Raw genomic sequence first — 21115 nt, 5'->3', positions numbered from 1 at the left:
AGGACTAAGTGCGGTTTTATGCAATTTTTGCCCCCCAAAATCAAAGTTTTAGAAAGAGCTTAAAAATAAGGTGAAAGATAGTTAAAATCATATTGGAAATAAAAGGTGTAAAAGGTTATCACCACAGTGACGTCATAATGTAGAAATGACGTCATGAATATTGCATTTTTTTGATAAATTGATGTTTTGTAGCAAAATATGGGTGTTTTCCGATGGATTTTCGACTGATAAACATCGAGCGCAGGCTTGCTCAAGTACCATATTTTAGTATAATGTGTATAACTATATGAAGAAAAACATATGTTAAAATCGCACTTGAGCAGACCTGCGCTCTATACTTCCGAATGCAAAATATAGAGCAAAAATGAGAATATTTTCATTTAATTGCAAATTTGCGGGAATTGGGCCATTTAGGTGACGTCATAGATACACAGCGAAAGAGCAATGATGACTAAAATCATTATTATCGTTATAGGCATCCTCTATACAATAATTTGTGAAGATTTTATTTTTATACGATACTATTTAATTATTGGTTAAAATCGGGGGCAGATATTTGACCATACAGCACATAGTCCTTTCAAGTTTGAATGAAATCAATGCGACCGTGTTTTGAGATGTACAATGGTGTACACATGCATTGTCTTTCTCAATAACGATGCTTTTTCTTTGTTAGGAAGTATTATGATATCTTAATATATACTCTAAAAATGTGTACATGTATAAAAATCAGGGCAATGTTTCTTTTTACATTAGAGTTATCATTATTCATACATTGTCTTTATAAGCTGCACGACCCAGTCAGACATTTAGTTATATCGACGTTTTTATAACGTCTAAACCTTTGGTTTTTGTGATAGCAATATGCCTAATTAACCCTCTGGCCAGACGGTACAATCGCACACCCATCGAACAATTGCTTAAGTTACTTTATGAAAAGTGATCTCGAAAAATCACGATGTTTCCTTTTTTTAAGGGCTTTTCGAAAGAAAATTATGGTTATTGAAATGGTGAACATAGCGGGCAGACAGTCGCCAATAAGGTACTCATATTGTGCGGATAAATCCTCCTAAAGTTTTTAAAATAGGAAGCTGTTCTTTTAAAGAGCAATTGTTCATACATTAGAGGTGTTCATATTGCTAGATTTGATTTTTGATAATTTATTTTTAAAAAATACCAGCTGTTGAACTTATTATTTTTTGGCAAAATGATGCCTATAGGGTATCCCTGGTGTACGGATAACTCTTTCTAAAGTTTTCAAGATAGGAAGTAAATGTTTCGCTGATCAATTTTATATTAGAGGTGTTCATATTGCTAGGATTTTGATTTCTAATAATTTGTGAATAAAAAATACCAGCTTTAGAGTTAAGTCATTTTTTAGCTATAATTTAGAACCGACTGTACATTTTTTTGTCTGCTTAATTGCATAATGTCAGTTGGTGAAACATTTTTTCACGAATTTTCTGAACAAAGTGTTTTCTTGCGCTGAAGTTTGTAAGCGTTTGGCCTGTAAACTTAGCTTTTGTAGCCATCTCTTTCATAAACAAAGCAAGGTTTTTTCTCCAACTTTTTATGTCAAAAAGCACAAAACAATCGCTACAGGGGTCATCTGAAGAGATGATTCTTTTTGATAGCTAGAACCCCTTAATCTAACAAATAGCCTAGAGGTCTTTTGGCCGCATATAGTTTGTAAAGATAAATCGGATCTCTTGCACCCCCAGTCTAAAACATTTTGGGTTTGATTTTGCGGATGTCCACACTATGTTCCCCTGTTCTTGTTTTTGTTTTTCTTTCGTTATATTCGAGAATATCTGTGCCGTCAAGTGATTTTCTTTTAAATTTGTTGTCCCTCATCCTTAATTGTAATGTTCTGTCACTCCTCTTAAACCAAAATGAATGATATTATTCAACAAGGGAGTGTACGTAAGTGCTTCAGGAGTTTCTAGGCAAGGATTTTCTTTTCCTACAAAATGTTAATTTCTTCTTGTTAAATCTAAACCTTATCTAAAAGAACTCCCATCTTATCACATAAGTGTCTTTATCTATTGATGAGAGGTGTAACACTTCTATTCTCTGCAGTTTGGAGGTTACATAGAAAACTATCATGAATTCATTTGTCTATCAATTTTTGAAGAGTTCCAAATGATTTTACAAAGACCTGATTGCTCAGAAGTTAAGGTCGTGCAAAGATGACTTCCTATCAATACCCGTCTGATCTTGACAAGTAGAAAAGGACTGGTTTTATAAAGTCCGATTGACAATCCTTTCTTGACTTAAAACTGTAACGGAGGCCTCCTTGTTGCTTGTAACGAGCTCAGCTCTAGTTTTGTTTATATTTAAGGTCTTCCGTTTCCAACGGAAGACCTTATTGTTTTTCTTAGGTTTCTTTTTCCCTATTATTATTATTATTTTTTTTTTCTTACCGATTTTGTGCACGCGATATCTCGGAAACGGCTCAACTGATTTACGTCAAATTTTTAGTTCTGATAGCTATTGATCTGAACCTTGTTGGAAATTTTTTTTGTTGATGACGTCACTTCCTGTCTTGAGATATCGTGGATTTAACAGTTTTTATAGGGGTATTTTGTACCGAGAACTCCTCTTTTACCATTTAAGATATGATGTTGAACTTTTCAGGGCTGATAGACGAAAGACTGAAATAGTGTCTAATGGTCTTTAATCATCTTTATCTCAAAAAGCGCCGAAGCTCGCCCGAGCTCGAAAATGAAGATTCCAAAGGCGTCGTGATTTTTGTTGGTTTACTTTAAATATCTCTTTTCCCGAAAGTATTTTGTTAAAACATGTAGAACAAAAAAACTTAATTAAATCAAGAGCTTTTATTTGAGATCAAGAAAAAGGGGCTGGCTCTTCAAATTAGGGGCTGAGAGGGCTCTAAAGTCTTTTAATAATAACTTTAAACTGTGAAATATTTTTTAATATGTTATAGAAACAATTATGTTCATCGTAACATTAGTTATGTATACATGATAAGTGTTTGCTCCTATGTTACGTAATAAGGGATTTTCAGGGACCAGAAGTCCAAAATTTTGATCGTCGATACCTCAAAATGGAGAAAAAATTTGAAATGCGGTATTGAACAAAAGATGCTATAAATATTGTGGTTAACGATATGGAACTATACTTTCTTTGTTATCCGGTCCCTAAAAGGAGTTATAGGGTTGGCCCCTAAAGCGATCTTTTTTCAGATATCTCGAGAACGGTTCATAATTTGTAAACGCTTATTGAACCAAATGTGTTTGAAATGAGATCCTCGATTCACATTTTGTTTGATTACAAAATATATATAAATACATCAGGGTTAAAATGATGTGCATTCAACAGTATGAACAATTTTTCTCTTGAAACGCCCTTGTACATGTAGTTTATCAGGTTTCAATGTGATGTATACGGGGATTTTGTATTGCAGCAGACGCGGGTGATAACTTTGAAAAATTGCGCGATCGAGGTATTCTGATTTTGCTCCTGTGTTTTTTTTCGATTGAAAGTTAATTATAATGTGTCAATGAAGATATCATAGAAATTTCTCTTTCATCGATCAATCGGATCTCCTTTAGATGCTTATTTATTTTATTTTTTTATCAATATGCTGAAATACTAAATGTTTGAAAATCTTGAACAACATCGGTGCATTAGAATACAATAAGAAACGTATTACTTTACATATTTCCCGGTACCTTTTACTAGTGATCAGAAGAATTTAGTTTACGAAAGATAACTCTAACGTATTGTGAAAAGAAAATCAAAGACGACAATGGGGAGTTATCTATCTTTTATTGTTAATGTAGTATCGTCATTCTCACCATGAAAATTGTGTTTAATGGTCCCTGTTTCGATTGTGATGATCGGCAGGCCTTTCAAACATTTAAGAAATGAATTTAATAATGTTTCTATTGATCGACGTATCAAATGAAAAATTGACCGGAAACCTTAATTAATGCACGTAGTTATTCCTATAAACATAATTAAGAAATCAATGTAGATTGAAAAAAAAATAATTTCATTGCAAAAATCGCGCGAAGCCGTCAGAATATTACACAATATAATATACACAAATTAGATGATTAGATTCTCTTTACGAAATTTTATCGTACAAGTTAATCAGTTGGGTTCAGCGAGGTGAATAATTAGAACAGCGGATGGTACATGAACTACGCAGTTACGAGATATTGGAACTTGCTGCAAGCAAATCAGCGTTACAACGCCTAAAGATATTTAACAGCATAAGAAGTACAAGCTATTTAAAGTGTTAAGTTATATTGATCTCTCGGACTCGGTAAACAGTGTAAGTTTAATTTTGGGAATAAAAACATTAATTTTGTATTGCAATCTGGCATCAGCTCGGCAAAGCCGCCATTGTGAAACAGTACATGTATTGACCCATTTTCAGAATTCCTTTAACGTTATCACGTGGAAGTCGTTTAGGGGTCCTAGTGAACAAAATTATATTTTGATATGTTATTTAGTTGTTGTGTGTCCTTTGTTCTTGTATTCGATACTTTAAAGGTGATTGTTACATCGAAAATCGGAATTATCTCTGGTTAAATTCAAAGTCCGACAACTCGATTTTGCTTTACTGACTATTTAGACACTGGCAATGTTATTGTTCTCCTTCACTGTCCAAGTATCTATTTTACACGCTATTGTAATTAACACAGCATTTATTATAATATAAAATGCATAGCCAGTAAAGAGGTGTAAATGTTATGATATAACTTGCACGTTATTCATATTTTTTCCCATATACACACATATTTATTGACCCTTTTGCCATAACAGTTATTAACTCTTGTACTGCTCTCTTGCAGGGGCAAATTGATATACTTGTCTGAAGTTTTAGTATGTAGAAAATTAAATGACGTAATTTAAACAATTGATGTCGCGTCATATTTCAAACTATGTCATTTTGTCCTGCAAAAGAGCAGTACCACAGTTTATACTGTGAAAGGGTCAATTCAGGTACTGGCAGTGTGCGACCATTTCTCACCGAGTACCTTTTCTCGCCAGTACATTGTGACGTCATTTTATCAACACATAAAAATTTAGATGAAAAATGACGTCACAATGTATTGGCAAGAAATGGTACTCAGCGAGAACTGGTCACACGCCAGTATTGTATTATATAAACATGTAAGTTATATCACAAAGCTAGTGATTTGGACCATTGTGAAAGTCATCTAGTCATTAGTACCATGATTATTTTGTACATGTCCATCATTTTATATACTTTGTTTAAAGAGAGTTATAATTCAACACACATATCCCCGTTGCATTCTTTATTTATAAGGTTCCATCAAAGTATAAACAATTTCCTTATTTTTTACAATATGAATATGGATTTTTTAAATACATCTTTTCAAAAGTAATTACATGTTCTAGTTAGCATGGGTTTGAAAGATATATGTAGTTGTTTAATATCATTCATTTGATATTGTTTTATATAAATGATCACAAAATAGTCATAAATAACTAAGTAAGACACTGAAAAAAAAGATACTTATATTTAATCTTGTTTCACCCCCCAAAAGGAATGGGTTGGTGGGTGGATTTTGTTTTTTATTAAAAAAATTTTTTTTGAATGGCTTGACCTGCCATTTTAGTTTTCAAGATCAATATCACAAATCTCATCATTTTATTTCAGATGGATACTTTTTTGAATAATTTAAGATGAATAATACAAATATAAAATTGACCATAATAAAATTCAATGGAAAATCAAAGTGTTTAAAATATAGATATCCAGATAATATTGATTTTAATTTAAAAGTCTATGTTGTTATATGAGTCTTCAAGAAACATTTATAAATGGTTTTCCATGAGTCCTGTGATAAGCATTGAAAACATTTTCATGACTTTGACATTATTACATGATTTGAAGCTGATTTTAATGGGAGAGGGAGAAAACATCTGAAATGTTGACATGGGAAAAAATATTTATCAATTTAAAAAGTAATTTTAGAATACCGGTATTACTGATCGATGATAAGATTAATCACTCCCGGATTGAAACACTAGTATAGTCGTAAAGTTTTAATGATTGATATTTTTATTTATCATGATTATGACTATCTTTGCAAAACAACTGTGCAAACTTAATAGATACATTGAGTTTTAGTGAATTAACTGAGCTCATGATAAGCATGTGAATACATATTTATACTAATATTGTAATTGTAAATAAATGGTGGGAGGGTGAGATATTTAACACCCCAACTGAGATTTATTTTTGTGCAAGCTTCTAACAATTTGACTAACGCAGGTGTAATAGACTTGTGTGAAACTTAGACATAAGCGCATTGACTAAATCAAGATCGGCTGAATCAGGATCCTCCAAAGTTTTAAGAATGATTGATCTAAACCCAAGTCAATTAGTTTGTGGTGGCCTGTTTTGTTTTTAAGCAATCAATCAAGCAATCAGGTTGTACATCATATTTTTTTGGTCATTTCAGTAGAATATTTACACAGAATTAAGGAAAAAAGTAAATCTATGACAAAATTTGCCGCACATATATTACTTTCATTGCCCAAAATATATTTTAAAATGATATGCTTATAAGTACGTGTGTGATGCTGCATCTAAAATGGTCTGATTGACAGTCGGTGTATCTAAGGAAATTGTGTTTTTTGTGTGAAACATTTTTTTTCAGTATTAGGTGGTGGTAACAGTCCACTGATTTTAATATCTCAAATATGGTTTGCTTAAAAGGACATGGTGATGAGGCCTAACAAAAAAAAATAGTTCTTTCCGCTTTCATCCTGAAAGAAAGTAGGGGTGGTTGGTCTGAATTTTTTTTTTTAATTTTTCAAATATTTTTTTTCCTTTAATATTGTAGTATCCATACATGCTGGTTAGAAACTGACAGTGCTGAATGGTATAAAATGAGAAATACTTTTAATATCATTCCTGACTATTAAGCTGGTCTTAAGAAAATACAAAAATGATATTATATATCAGATACTTCCTATGCCAACGATGAGAGCATTATTAAAATCTACAACTCATGAAAACATACAGCCATTATTGATTTTGAAACAAAACGTTTGAGTTACACTGATTTGAGAAGAGTAACTGCTTCAAGCGTTTTTGTGACCAAAATTTTGAGTATTTTTTTTTCCAAATCAGATAAAAACAAAAATAAACGATTTTCCATCAGAAATCCTTTAGAAAAATTTTTGAGTCGGGGGGTAAAAGCTAGGGTCGGTCGGGAAAGCGGAAACAAACGATTTTTTTTTTTTAGGCCTGACTTGATTTGGAAATTCAAGTTTCATTGTCAAATTGAATTGTTGACTTAGCTACACATTCCTGCAAACAAGTTTATAAGTATTTTGATGAATCATTCAAGCTTTTATTAGCTCACCTGAGCCAAAGGCTCAAGTGAGCTTTTCTGATCACAATTTGTCTGTTGTCTGTCGTTGTCGTCGTTAACTTTTCACATTTTCGTCTTCTCAAGAACCACTGGGCAGATTTCAACCAACTCAAATTAAAATGGGAGCATCCACAGGTAGTGTGGATTCAAATTTGTTCAAATCATGGTCCCCGGGGTAGGGTGGGGCCACAATTGGGGGATCAAGTTTTACATAGGAATATATAGAGAAAATCTTCTTCTCAAAAACTATTAGGCCATGAAAGCTCAAATTTGAGTGGAAGCATCCTCAGATAGTGTAGATTCAAGTTCTTTCAAATCATGGTCCTCGAGGATAGGATGGGGCCACAATAGGGGAATGATTTTTTACATAGGAATATATAGAGAAAATCTTTAAAAATCTTCTTCTCATAAACTATTAGGCCAGAAAAGCTCAAATTATAAACTGACGGTCTACTAATTCGCAAACATCTTGTTGAGTTTGAAATTAATGCGTGACTTTGAATTAGAGGTATACAAACACTTTTTTAAAGTCCGATGAATGATTAGTTTTCAAGCATGTGTTTTACATTGATCGATGAAAGAAGCCACTTCCAGTGATTACATTACTTAAAAGACATTCCCATATTATCCCCAGCAATGAAAGAAAAGGTTTGCAATTCTTCAAGATGATTGAATATATCTTTTAACTTGGCCATAACAGTAAACTTGACTTGCAGTTAAATTATTGCAACACTGCATGATTTGTGATAAGGGTGTAAACTTTTTTTTTTGCTATTGAAAAAGAATATACAATTTCCAGTGATTACATTACCTAAAAGACTTTCCCATATTATCCTCGGAAATGAAAAAAAAAAGGTTTGCAATTCTTAAAGATGATTGAATATATCTTTTAACTTGGCCATAATAGTAAACTTGACTTGCAGTTAATTTATTGCAACACTGCATGATTTGTGATAAGCATCTAAACTTTTTTTTTCCTATTGAAAAAGAATATACAATTTCCTAAAAGTTGTAATTTCTCTTATATGTTACATTTTGGTAGCTAAGGTTATTTCTAGTAAGCAAAGGCAATTGTGAAAGTTGCTGCACTGGAAGATTATTTTTCCCTAAAATCAAAATAGCTTAATAATTTGATGGTAAATGCATGAAAACTTTTTGTTGTACGGGTTGATTGTACTAAATTTCAAAAATCTTTCATTTTTAAGTTGAAATTGTTAATTACGATTATCAGAAACCCCTACTACATAATTTAATACATGCATGTATATAAAAATATGTGCTTTGAAATATGCGCAAAAAGGCCACATGGAATGCTACTGTTTTTTGGTTCTAAATCACTGGCAGTATTGACATTTGTTGATTCTCAGTTTAAAGACTGGACCTGGATAATTCTTAAGCTTGGGACACACAAAGGGTTCAAAGTTTGATATAGGTTTATATTTATTTGAATAGACGTTTAAGATCTTTTTGAGAATGCCAATGCTCAATATGTTATACAAATACAAATATACAGATTTCATTGGCACTAACACAATTACAATAATTGGGAAAGGGCAAATGAATATACAGGAACATTATTGTATGTTTACAATAACTGCATGTACAGTATATAACTACAGTCAGTTCAAGCATATCGTTTACAACATACACCCTAGCATAGCATGGCATTGAAATCTCATAACATATCATAAAAATCTCATACCATGGCATCAGAATCAGGGTTGGCAAAAAAGCGGGAAATACTCATATTTCCCAGGACGGTGGGAAATACTGGTAATTCCCGGGAATTACTGGTATTTCCCGGGAAATACTGGGAAATAAAGTACAACTACATATTATAGTACTTCAAACTTATACATTAGTCTTAATCAAATCTGTAGGGATGTAGACAATAGTACACCTTGTCAGCTTTTTGACATTTTATAATGTTCTTTGATTTTAACAAGTTTTGACTGCCCAGTAATGCATTGGTTATCTTCTTATGAATACTCCAAACATGGTTCATTCATTGACAACATTGTTGTTTTGTTTTTAAGACTAGTCAGTTATAGGTGAATCTATACAGTTATCATAAACATGATATCAAAAGTTCTATTTTCTGGTTATTTGGTGAATGTGAAAATGGTGCAAAAAAATTGTGAAAAATAAAGTGTGACTGTGTCACTACCTCAGTATGCAACACACCTAAGAAGAAGCCAATCAGCCCCACTTATAGTATATATCTGCCCAAAACAGGAGCACAACACTGTCAAGTGTCATTTATTAAAACAACATGTGTGATTATTAATTGTTATTTGTAACACCTACAGTAATTATAACAGATTATTTTGTGCTTTGAATTATAAATCTGTAAAAAAGAAAACTTGAAGTTCAAAAAGCTGGACTAAAATTTGTTCTTTAGCAGCTATAGAAGTCTTTGGGAATAGGTGATTGGTGAATTTAAGATTCATAAACTGGCAGTGAAATGGGAAAGTAGGATAAATTGGTTTGTGATGCTTATTGTTAATATCTTTTATCATAATCATATGTTTTGCATTGAAAAAATTAAAGAAATAAAGATTATAAATTTGTATTTCCCAGATTAGTGAAAAACAGTAGTATTGACCGGGACAGGAAATACAGGTATTTACCACCGGTAATTCCCAGCAGTGGTATTTCCCGGCCAACCCTGATTCAGAATTTCATACCACAGCATACAAACTCAATACAATCTCATTCGTCATAGCATTCAAAATTATTAAAACCCGGTATTAAATATTTTTATCTAAAATAATAAATGTTCTCATTGCAGATTAGTGCTTAAATCTGACTTCTAATAATTTTACTTCAAAATGTTCAGAACTCTTTTGCGTATATGTTGCACTATCACATGTCAGAAACTTACTGGTGTATAGTTTACAATGACCCATCCACCTACTTTTCGTGTTATTTTACCTCACGTCTGTAATTTGTAATTTCATTGTGTAAAGTCAACACAACAGTCATAGCCGCAGGTTTTGCATTTTACTTCCGATTCTCATGTACCTAACATATGGGGGCCTACATATTGCATATCAATTTCAACAACAGACACCCCTCTAACTAATGATAATCATTAAAAATCATAAGCCTTCAAATACAGCAACTCTCAATTTTACAAAAATATTGACGGGTACTTTATCGGAAACTGTCCCTTGCTACCTTTAACATACACTAACAGTCTCTGAAAAGTCATCTTGTCTTCAAATTAAAAAGTTTATGCTATTCTGAGAAAAAGTACACCACATTTTGCCAATTCCATTGAGGTTTAAGAAAAATATGGCCATTTAAGTGAACCAATCATTTCCACTTTCCTCTATTTAACACAGATTCAAAGGGTTCTCTATAAATAAAGCATCTTTGCCCAATCTTTTAGAGGTCAATTTGTTGTTCAACCTCCATAAATAAGAAACCTTATTCAATAATACATACATCTACTTGATATTATCATGATAAAAGCATCACATCACTTTTAAATACCTTTACATGTATACCCTCCCCCTATCTTTTGATTTTCACAAGAAGCATTAGTTTGAACACTTTAACCTAATATTATGAAACTTGTGGCAATTTCCTTGAGTCATTCCTTACACATATTTGAAAACAACCATCACTGATATTGAAAATTGATCTTTTTTGGTAAAAAGATGATTTGTAGCATTTTCATTCACAAAAAGACATGTCGCCTTACATGTGATTTCTTGTTTTCATGAAAAAATAAGCCTATAATCATATTTAGTGGATATCTTATATATTCTGGTTTCTAGTCTCCTTTTAATTTTGTTACATTAGTAAGACCTACAAGTGTGATGTGTGGTTTTAATTAAAATGAAATTCAAACACACCCAGGTACCTGCGGGTGGATGAGAATTCCATGAAAAATGTTCAAATTTTACATGTTTTTCTACATTTTTGATGTCCATATACAATAAAAGGGTAAAAATATGTTGTTTGTTCATTTCAAGAGTGATTATCATAGCAAATGTTATTTCAAAGTCAAATATACATCTACATATCCTACATGTAATGGTAATGGAATCCATTGGGAAGAGGGGATGGCTTTTTCAATTCTGTAAATACATCTAAAATATCATTTTTGGATAGGAAGGAGCAAAAACTTGAGTTTTTTGACATATTGTATACTTTTCTACATGTAAAGTAGTACTTTATCCGAAACTGTCCCTTGCTACCTGAACTTTTCTGTCACATTTCTCAGAGATGGCTGAACAGAATTGTACAAAACTCTTGGATACGATAGGCCTGGCTATATAGATGTGCAATCTGGTTTGATTTTTCTAAATCGGGGTTGGCCAACCACTTTTCTGGGGGGTCAAAACGTTGGGGGTCTAACATTGGACCTTATGGGAAAAATTGTAGACTCTATTGTAAATGGTTATAACTTGAAAATGGACAAAGGTAATTATATAGGGTTTTCAGAATCATATATTGACTGTTACATGCAATATATAGGGTTTATTAGACCTGACCCCTGGGGTCATCCCCACCCCCCCCCCTAAAATTGGAAATGACCATATATCTCAAAAACTGTTAGAATTCTGAGCTTTAAACCATATACCGGTATATTCTTGTTCCATGTCTTAAGGGGAATCAAATGTTATGTAGATCATGGGCCCTTGGGGGTGGTCCTGACCCCCCTCAAACAGGAAGTGCCCAAATATCTTGAAAACGGTCGAGATCCCCACCCTTAAACCATATATATTCTATTTCCTTGTGTCAAGGGGAATCAAATGGTATGTAGGTCATGGCTCCACGGGGGTGGTCCTGCCCCCCCAAAACAGGAAGTGCCCAAATATCTTGAAAACGGCTAAGATCCCCACCTCTAAACCATATATATTTTAGTTCCTTGTGTCAAGGGGAATCAAATTGTATGTAGGTCATGGGCTCCGAGGGCGGTCCTTACCCCCCTCCTCCCCCTCAAAACGGGAAGAGCCCAAATATCTTGAAAACGGCCGAGATCCCCACCCCTAAACCACATACATTCTTGGACCTATTGGTAAGATGAATCACATGGTAAGTAGGTCATGGGCCCCGGGGATGGTCCTGACCCCCCCTCAAACAGGAAGTGCACAAATAACTTGAAAAAAGTTAAGATCCCCACCCCTAAACCATATATATTCTTGTTTATTTTGTCAAGGGGCATCAAATGGTATGTAGGTTATTGGCCCCAGGGTTGGTCCTGACTCCCCTCAAACAGGAAGTGACCAAATATCTTAAAAACGGTTAAGATCCCAACCCCTAAACCATATATATATATTTGTTCCTCGTTTCAAGGGGCATCAAATGGTATGTAGGTCATTGGCCCCGGGGGGTGGTCCTGACCCCCCCCCCAAACAGGAAGTGCCCAAATATCTTGAAAACGGCTACTAACTCAGCCCCTTTTATATATATTTATTCTTGTTCCTTGGGTCCTGGGGAACATCATGAAACTTCAGAAATAAAAATAATCAAGTTCTAAATCTTTTTGTCTGTAAAGTTTGACCCATCTACCAATGATGGCCTCGTTCGTTTGGGAGACTTTATAATCTCCCCGATTATAATTACATCTTGTTCTTCATAGCATAGCACACAAATCGCATTGCATTGAAACCTCGTAGCATATCATTAAAAGCTGATACCATAGCATGACATAAAATTGTAAAAGATATGCATCGAATGACTGTATGAAATTATACTGTTCTGAAAGTGGCTCAACATAAGAATATCTAGGAAACATTTTAAAAATCTTTAAATACAGGATTTATTTTATTCATTGTCCCAATATTTTGATTATAACTTCATTAAGCTGATTTTCTAATGTCTCTTGTTTCTTAAATGAGCAATGTTGCCCATTTGCATCTCTTATTTCTATAGGTAATAACTAAAGTGCTAGTATTAATCCATTATATTTGTTATATTACTGTGGTTTCATCAATATTCATTGAATACCAATTTTCGTGGATTTCGTTATTAATTTGATCCACAAAATTAAGTGTTCATTGAAGTGCAATTTCTATCAACATTTTGTATTGATAGGGTCATTGGCCACGAATTTATGTATTCTTGAGACTGTGATTTTCACTTTATCCTTGAAAATTGATACCCTTGAAAATTAATGAAACCACAGTAATTCCACTTATGCAGTGGTAAAACAGTTACTGTTTATTTGAAATTTGTGCTTATTTTTTATATTTTTTCCATTACATATATTGCGGACAATTTTGACATGGATTATGGATACAGCTCACATAAAAGAAAACCCGGTTTGCTGTCAAATTGACAGCTTTTCAGTTGTTTAGTTTTATTTACATATTCTGTTTGTAAATAATTCATCAACAATTTTACCTTAAACTAAGTCTTAATTGCAAACAATTTTTTTAATGAAATTCGCTAGAGCTACGTCACTAAAATTTCTCGACACAAACCATTCCTTTCTGAACAAATGAGAATAACATCATTGGTTTGTTAAATGCTTAAATCCCATGATCCAATTTACAAAATAAAATCGTCAAGAATAAAACTAATATTAGATTATTTGATGTTAGAATTTACTTGAACAAAGTGCGGAAAATTCGATAATTTTAAATACGTCTCGACAGAGTAACATAAAATAGCAAAATGTATATCCACATAGGTGAGACCTGTAGGTCTGCAGCATATATAGGGGTTGTAGGGATAGTGATGATAAAAGACAAACATATGGGGGACAGTGCCTTTATATGAGTGGTGTTCAGCTTTATGCCCATTTCAATTACCGTAATAATAATGCCTCTTTCTTTTAATGATTTTCAGTTGTTAAAAAATACTTGGCAAATATGAAGGTTAATTTTAAAAAAATATATTTCCTTATAGATGCCAAAAAGAAAAAGACCAGTTAATGAACGAAAGCGACGAGAAAGAAATAGAGAAAGAAGAAGGCAGCAAAGACAGAAACCTGTCGACGAAGATGTACCACAAGTTGTAACGATATCTTCTGTCCCCTGCGGGACAGAGGATGGAGCATGCTTAGCTCCTCCCGGTTATTTTCCGGGGCTTGGTTCTATGGGGTTTCCACCTAAAGAGGAAAAACCCCTGGCCAGGGTGCAGGCCTCGCCTCGAGTGAAAATGCATTCACCTGCCCTGAGGTTGCCATCTCCTCGGGGAAGTCGTCTGTTTGTCCATGAACAGGACAAGGCACCGTCCCCTGACTCCCTAGAAAGGGTTTGTGCTCCACCGAGGGCACCTGGACCGGACACCGTGCACGTGTCCGGACCAGCAGGTCAGGCGCAGCTGGAAACCTCTATGTATAGAGGGACCAGCAGGAAAACAAAAGATGAGGGCTACTTAACGGAAAACAAAAAGGAAACTGAACGGAAAACAAATAGATATGAACATGAAAACAATGAGAAACATATTTCAGAGATAGATAATGAAAGAAACTTGAACAAAAGACATGCAGATCAGTGTTCACCACAATCAGGTAATGAAAGTGACAATGACAAATATTGCTCAGTTCAAGGTTCATTTCATCAAGCTGATCCTTTGTTTCTAGAAAACTCTGGTACTCAATGTGTTGCTAATTGTTTAGCAGGATTAGCCTATCACAAACTAAAGAATGCAAAGTTTTGGAAAACAGTTGACATGGACAGAGCTTTAATCACAGGCGACGAGCTGTACACATATTTGCAAAGAAGCTCAACAATTAATGATAGGTACCTACTTGTAGAAGAATTGCCAGAACGTTTTGAGTGTTTTGATCACTGTTACAATTTTCATGCAAATGAATCGATCACAACTGTTATTATGGCTGATGATAATTTAAACTATGCAGATTTTAATGCAGTACACTTAGATGATGCAATTCAGATTGCACTTGCAGACAATGATGGATGTTTTGTGTGTTTTGGTGGAAACACTCTGCTCTTAGGCAAAACAGAATGTGGCTTTTTTGCTTTTGACTCCCATTCTAGATCTTTAAATGGAATGTGTAGTGTTACTGGAAAGAGCACAAGAATTTTACTTAAAGATTATAAAGAAGTGTACTCACATCTTCAAAATCTTGCTCTCTCTATGGGGTATTCAAGAAATGTTGAGTGTAACTTGACAAGTGTTTCCTGCAAGATGATTTCATTGGAGAACACAAATTGTTGGTATGAAGACGACGGAGATAAGGGTATATCACAAAAAGAAAAGTTGTCACTAGGAAGAAAAGATGAAACACCTGATGAAAACGATGATTTGCTATTGGTTGGTTGTGACAATGTACAATATGATTATTTTCCAATTGATACAAAGTTGAAAAAACAGCTATGTGAGTACTTAAATATTCCTTACATCAGCACTGACAATTCTAGTGACATCCAGTGTCATAGGACACATATCAGCAAACCAAGACATGAACAGGCGATTTCAGGAGACGGAAACTGCTTCTTTAGAGCTATTTCATTCAGTCTAACAAACTCTGAGGATTACCACAATATAATTCGTAATGCTGTTTGTGCTTACATGATCAAAAACAAAGACTTATTCAAACCTTTCTTACGTGATGGTTTACAGTCAGTTGATCTCTACCTCTCTTCTACCCAAATGTTACAAGAAGGTACGTGGGCTACTGAGGTTGAAATATTTGCAACAGCTGACTTACTGAATGTTGATATTTATACATATTCTGGAGACTGTTGGTTAAAGTTTTCAGTCTGTCAAATAGAAACTGGTATGCAAAGCAGACCTGGAGCAATTTACCTAAATCATCATCAACAAAACCATTACAATATTGTGCTTTCTGTAACTGGAGAGGAATCGGATTTAACCCCAATGCAACAAAACAAACATCCCCAAGAGTATAAAAAACGACACCAAAACCGCAGACGTATGAAGCAAGAAAGGGAATCAAAATCAGACATGCAGGGAACATCTTGTGCTGTCGAGACACGAAAAATTTCTCAAAGAAAGAGATACCACGAAGACGTGGAATTTAGAGAAAACAAACTAAAAGCAGCCTATATTAGATACTCTGAAGATGAGCAATTTCAAGCTAGTGTAAGACGGGTGAGCAAGGAGAGGTATAGAAATGACATCGAATATCAAAACAGAACGAAAAAAAGACCCAAGATGAAGTATTCTACAGATGAGAAACATAAAGACAGTGTCAAAAAAGAAAGTATTCTGAAATATGCCACGGATTTTGATCATAAGGAATATGTCAAAAAGAAAAGTGTTGAAAAATATGATATGAATGAAAGGCATAGAAATTGTGTCAAAAACAGAAGCATCGAGAAATATGCAACAGATGAAGAACATAGGAATAAAGTCAAAATGAGGAGCATCAAGAAATACGCAATCGATGATAAACACAGAGAAAATGTAAAAGCAAATAGCAACAAAAGGTACAAGATGGATAAAAAACACAGAATGGAAGTCAATATTTCAAGTACAAAGAGATATAGGGAAAATGAAATATTTCGGGAGAAAAAGCTTTTAGCTGCAGCTAAAAAATATAAACTTGATGACACATTCAGGTCAAAGACAAAGGCTTCTAGTAAAGATCTCTATGACTCTTCTGCAACTATAAAAACAGAAAAGAAGGAAAGAGTTAAACGTCAAAGACTTGCTAAAAAAACTATCTTTGAAAATCAGGAACAGGTTATAAAGGCATTTAAAGCAAAGGCAATGCAAGGAAATGATTATTCGTGTTGTTGTTGTGATCGACTACTGTTTCAAAACCAAGTTCAAAGATGTGAACGAAAGACCTATGCCAAAAATGAGCAAGCAGCAAATGTTGCAGACATGTGCATTCAGGATAAATACAGTCACCAATGCACAAATTCATGTCCTGAAAATTGCATCAAATCAAAGATATGGATTTGTTACACTTGTCATCGGAAAATATTGACAGGAAATATTCCTGCAGAGGCAGCTATTAACAAAATGGCACTGGAGGATATTCCAAAAGAACTGAAACAACTAAACAGCCTTGAGAAACACTTGATTGCTATGCATATTCCATTTATGAAAGTATCTGCTCTTCCTCATGGAGGACAACAAAATATTCATTGACCAGTCGTATGTGTACCATCAGACTTGAAAAAAGTTACCAGGTTACCAATGAAGCCGGATGATGATATGTTACTTAGAGTAAAACTGAAGAGAAAGTTAAATTACAAAGGGTATGTTGAATACCAGTTTGTTGATCCAATACACATATTTGAGGCTTTGAATTTTTTGAAACAGAACAACCACTGGTATAAAGATGTATCAATTGACACAAGTTGGGAAGGAAATGTTGAAAATGATCATGAAATATCTGGGAAACATGACTTATTTTCAGACGATGATGATCCGCAGACCATTGCAACAGATACTTGTTTACAGCCTGTGGATATTGCCCAAGAAGTCCTTGATCATTACTTTGATGACATTTACAATATTGCCCCGGGTGAAGGAAATAATCCAGTCAGGATGTTACAAGAACAAGGCAATGAAGCAAAGACGTTTCCGTATCTTTTCCCTAGTGGACACTTTTCCTGGAATGACAATAGAGACACAAGGATAACATTGTCAAGATACTTTAACAATCGTCTTATGAGTACTGACGACCGATTTGCAAAAGACAGCAATTATATTTTCTTTAGTCAGTTTATGTCTGATTTGAATCAAGTGATAGAGAAAACACAGATATCTATTAGGACAACGGTCACAAGATTAGGAACTTACGAAAACGTGACGGCAAAAATGGTACAAAATCCTGAAGTACTTTCTAAGTTGATGAAAAACGACGAGGCTTTGCGATTTATGCAACCTATACGTGGAACACCAGCGTATTGGTCAGCTGCACAAAAGGATCTGTTTGCTATGCTTCGCCAGTTAGGAATACCGACTTGGTTTTGCTCGTTTTCTGCTGCAGAACACAGATGGAATGATGCAGTTGCAACAATATTAAGGCAACAAGATGATAGCAGAGATCCCAGCAAGTTGGATTGGTCTGAAAAAAATGAGGTGCTTAGAAGCAATCCTGTAACAGTGGCCAGAATGTTTGAGCACAGATTTCATCTTTTTCAAACTGAGGTGATATTTTCTCCATCGGAACCAATTGGGAAAGTATCAGATTATTTCCAAAGAGTTGAATTTCAACAACGAGGGTCACCACATATGCACTGCTTATATTGGATTGAAAATGCTCCAAAACTTGATGAAAACGGAGAGGATGCCGTCTGCAATTTCATAGACAAATATATCAGTTGTGCAGTGCCATCTGAAGAAGAAGACATGGAGCTCAGGAATACAGTATTGGCTGTTCAACAGCACAGCAAAAAGCATTCAAAATCATGCCGAAAGAAGGGCACAGATTGTAGGTTTAATTTTCCAAGACCACCATCTGCATGCACATTCATCAATTCGCCACAAGAAGAAGAAAACGATGATGATGTTAATGTTTTAAAACAGGAACACTCAAGTGCTAAAGAGATATTGCTTCAAGTATGGAATAGTGTGCAAGAAATAGCAAATGAATCAGACAGAACGGAAGATATTTTTGAGCATCTAGGTTTGACACAACCAGAATACGAGGAAGCACACAGACGATTAGCGAAGAAAAGAACAGTTGTTCTTAGAAGACAACCATGTGAACTTTGGATCAATCAATATAATCCATGCCTCTTAAAAGCTTGGGATGCCAATATGGATATTCAGTTTGTTTTGGATCCTTTTAGTTGCATCGTTTACATCATTTCGTACATATCAAAGTCTGAGAGAGAAATGGGAATGGTGTTAAAACAAACAAAAATAGAGGCAGAAGAGGGAAATGAAAGTGCTCGTACGACCTTGAAAAAAATTGGCTCTGCATATTTAAATCATAGAGAAGTAAGCGCACGAGAAGCTGTTTATCGTGTATGTAACTTAAAAATGAAGGAATGTTCGAGAAAAGTTGTCTTTATACCTGTAGGTGACAACCCCACTAGATTGACTAAACCTCTCTCTCAGCTTGAAAGAAAACAAAAGACAAAAGATCATGGCAGTCTTGACGATGACGGTGATGAAGAAGATATCTGGATGACAAATATAATAGAAAGATATGAAAATCGACCATCAAAGTCAACGTTTCAGAATATGTGTCTGGCAGAATTTTGTTCAGAATTCAGAGTACTAGCAAAGTCCCAGGTTCCTAAAACTTTCAATGGAAATGTCTTTGAACTGCAAGATTCGAAAGGATTTGTCCAAAGAAGAACACGCACAAAACCGGCAGTAATCAGATATCCAAGATTTAATGAAGAGAAAATGTCTGAGAAGTATTACCAATCTATCTTACAGTTGTTCTTGCCATACTGGACTGTTAGTCAATTGAAACCACCTGGGTTTGATACGTTTCAGATATTTTATGAAAATGGACATGTAAAAATTAGAGGAGTGAATGCTCTGCAATCAGTCAAATCAATCGTTGACACAAACCGAACACGTTATGCTCAAAATGAACATTTACTTGTAGAAGCGCAAGAAACGTTCGAAAACATCGGGGAACCAGAAGATGCATGGGCACATCTTTGTCCAGAATCAGAGTTAATGAGACAAGAATGCACTATATTAAGAAATGTACCAGCTGATTTGAATGTCACAGAGGAGCTTCCAGATATGCAAACTGATAACAACTCGGATGTACTTTACAAAGTTCAACAAAATTCACAATCCAAAGACGAGATGTTGCAAATCCTGCAAAATTTAAATGACACACAAATGAAGGTTTTCTATTTAGTTCGAGAGTGGTGTTTAAAGAAAAACTTTGGAGAAAATCCAGATCCACTGCACATTTTCATAACAGGTGGTGCAGGAACAGGCAAGCGCCAACTTATCAAATCCATACACTATGAGGCGTCACGCATTCTTGGAAAAAATGTGACACGTCCTGACTGTGTTTCAGTGCTATTAACCGCGTTTACTGGAACAGCTGCATTCAACATAGGAGGAAATACAATTCATCATTTATTTTCACTACCGAAATGTATGCGTTTCCCCTATGAACCTTTGGGAGAACAGACTCTAAGTGAAATGAGAGTTCAACTAGGAGATCTCAAAATTCTAATTATTGATGAGATTTCGATGGTATATAAAAAAATACTGTTGTATGTTCACGAAAGACTTGTGCAAATCAAAAAATGCAAAGAACCTTTTGGTGGAGTGTCTGTTATTGCAGTTGGAGATTTTTACCAGCTCCCTCCAGTAAAACAACGAAAAGATGAAAGACTTTACAAAGACAATCCACTTTACCCAGTTGATTATTGGCTTGATCTTTTCAAAATGATTGAGTTAACCGAAATTATGAGACAACGTGACGACATACCGTTTGCAACAGCGCTAAATTCACTTCGGACTAGAGTAGTAAAACAACCACTGTCAGAAGAAACAAATTCCATCCTGAACGAATGCATAAGGGAAGGTCCAGACGATGCTCTCCACGTATATTCAACAAATGATGAAGTAAATGACTACAACTTAGAGATGCTTAAAAAAACCTGTAAAGACCTTGTTGAGATTGACGCCCAAGACTTTACTAAAGATAGATCGACAGATAATCTATTCTTAAGAGATAAGCCAATAACAAAACCTGGAACATGCAGTCTTTCAGCCACTTTGTTAATGGGAGATGGAGCAAGGGTAATGCTGACAAGAAACTGTAATGTTGATGACGGCCTTGTAAACGGAGTAATGGGACATGTATCTCATTTTGTATATGGTCAGAACCATGC

This window comes from Crassostrea angulata, chromosome 2 (assembly GCF_025612915.1).
Source record: "Crassostrea angulata isolate pt1a10 chromosome 2, ASM2561291v2, whole genome shotgun sequence".
In the NCBI taxonomy this organism is placed as follows: Eukaryota; Metazoa; Mollusca; class Bivalvia; order Ostreida; family Ostreidae; genus Magallana; species Magallana angulata.
Note: the sequence above shows the minus strand (reverse complement) of the source record.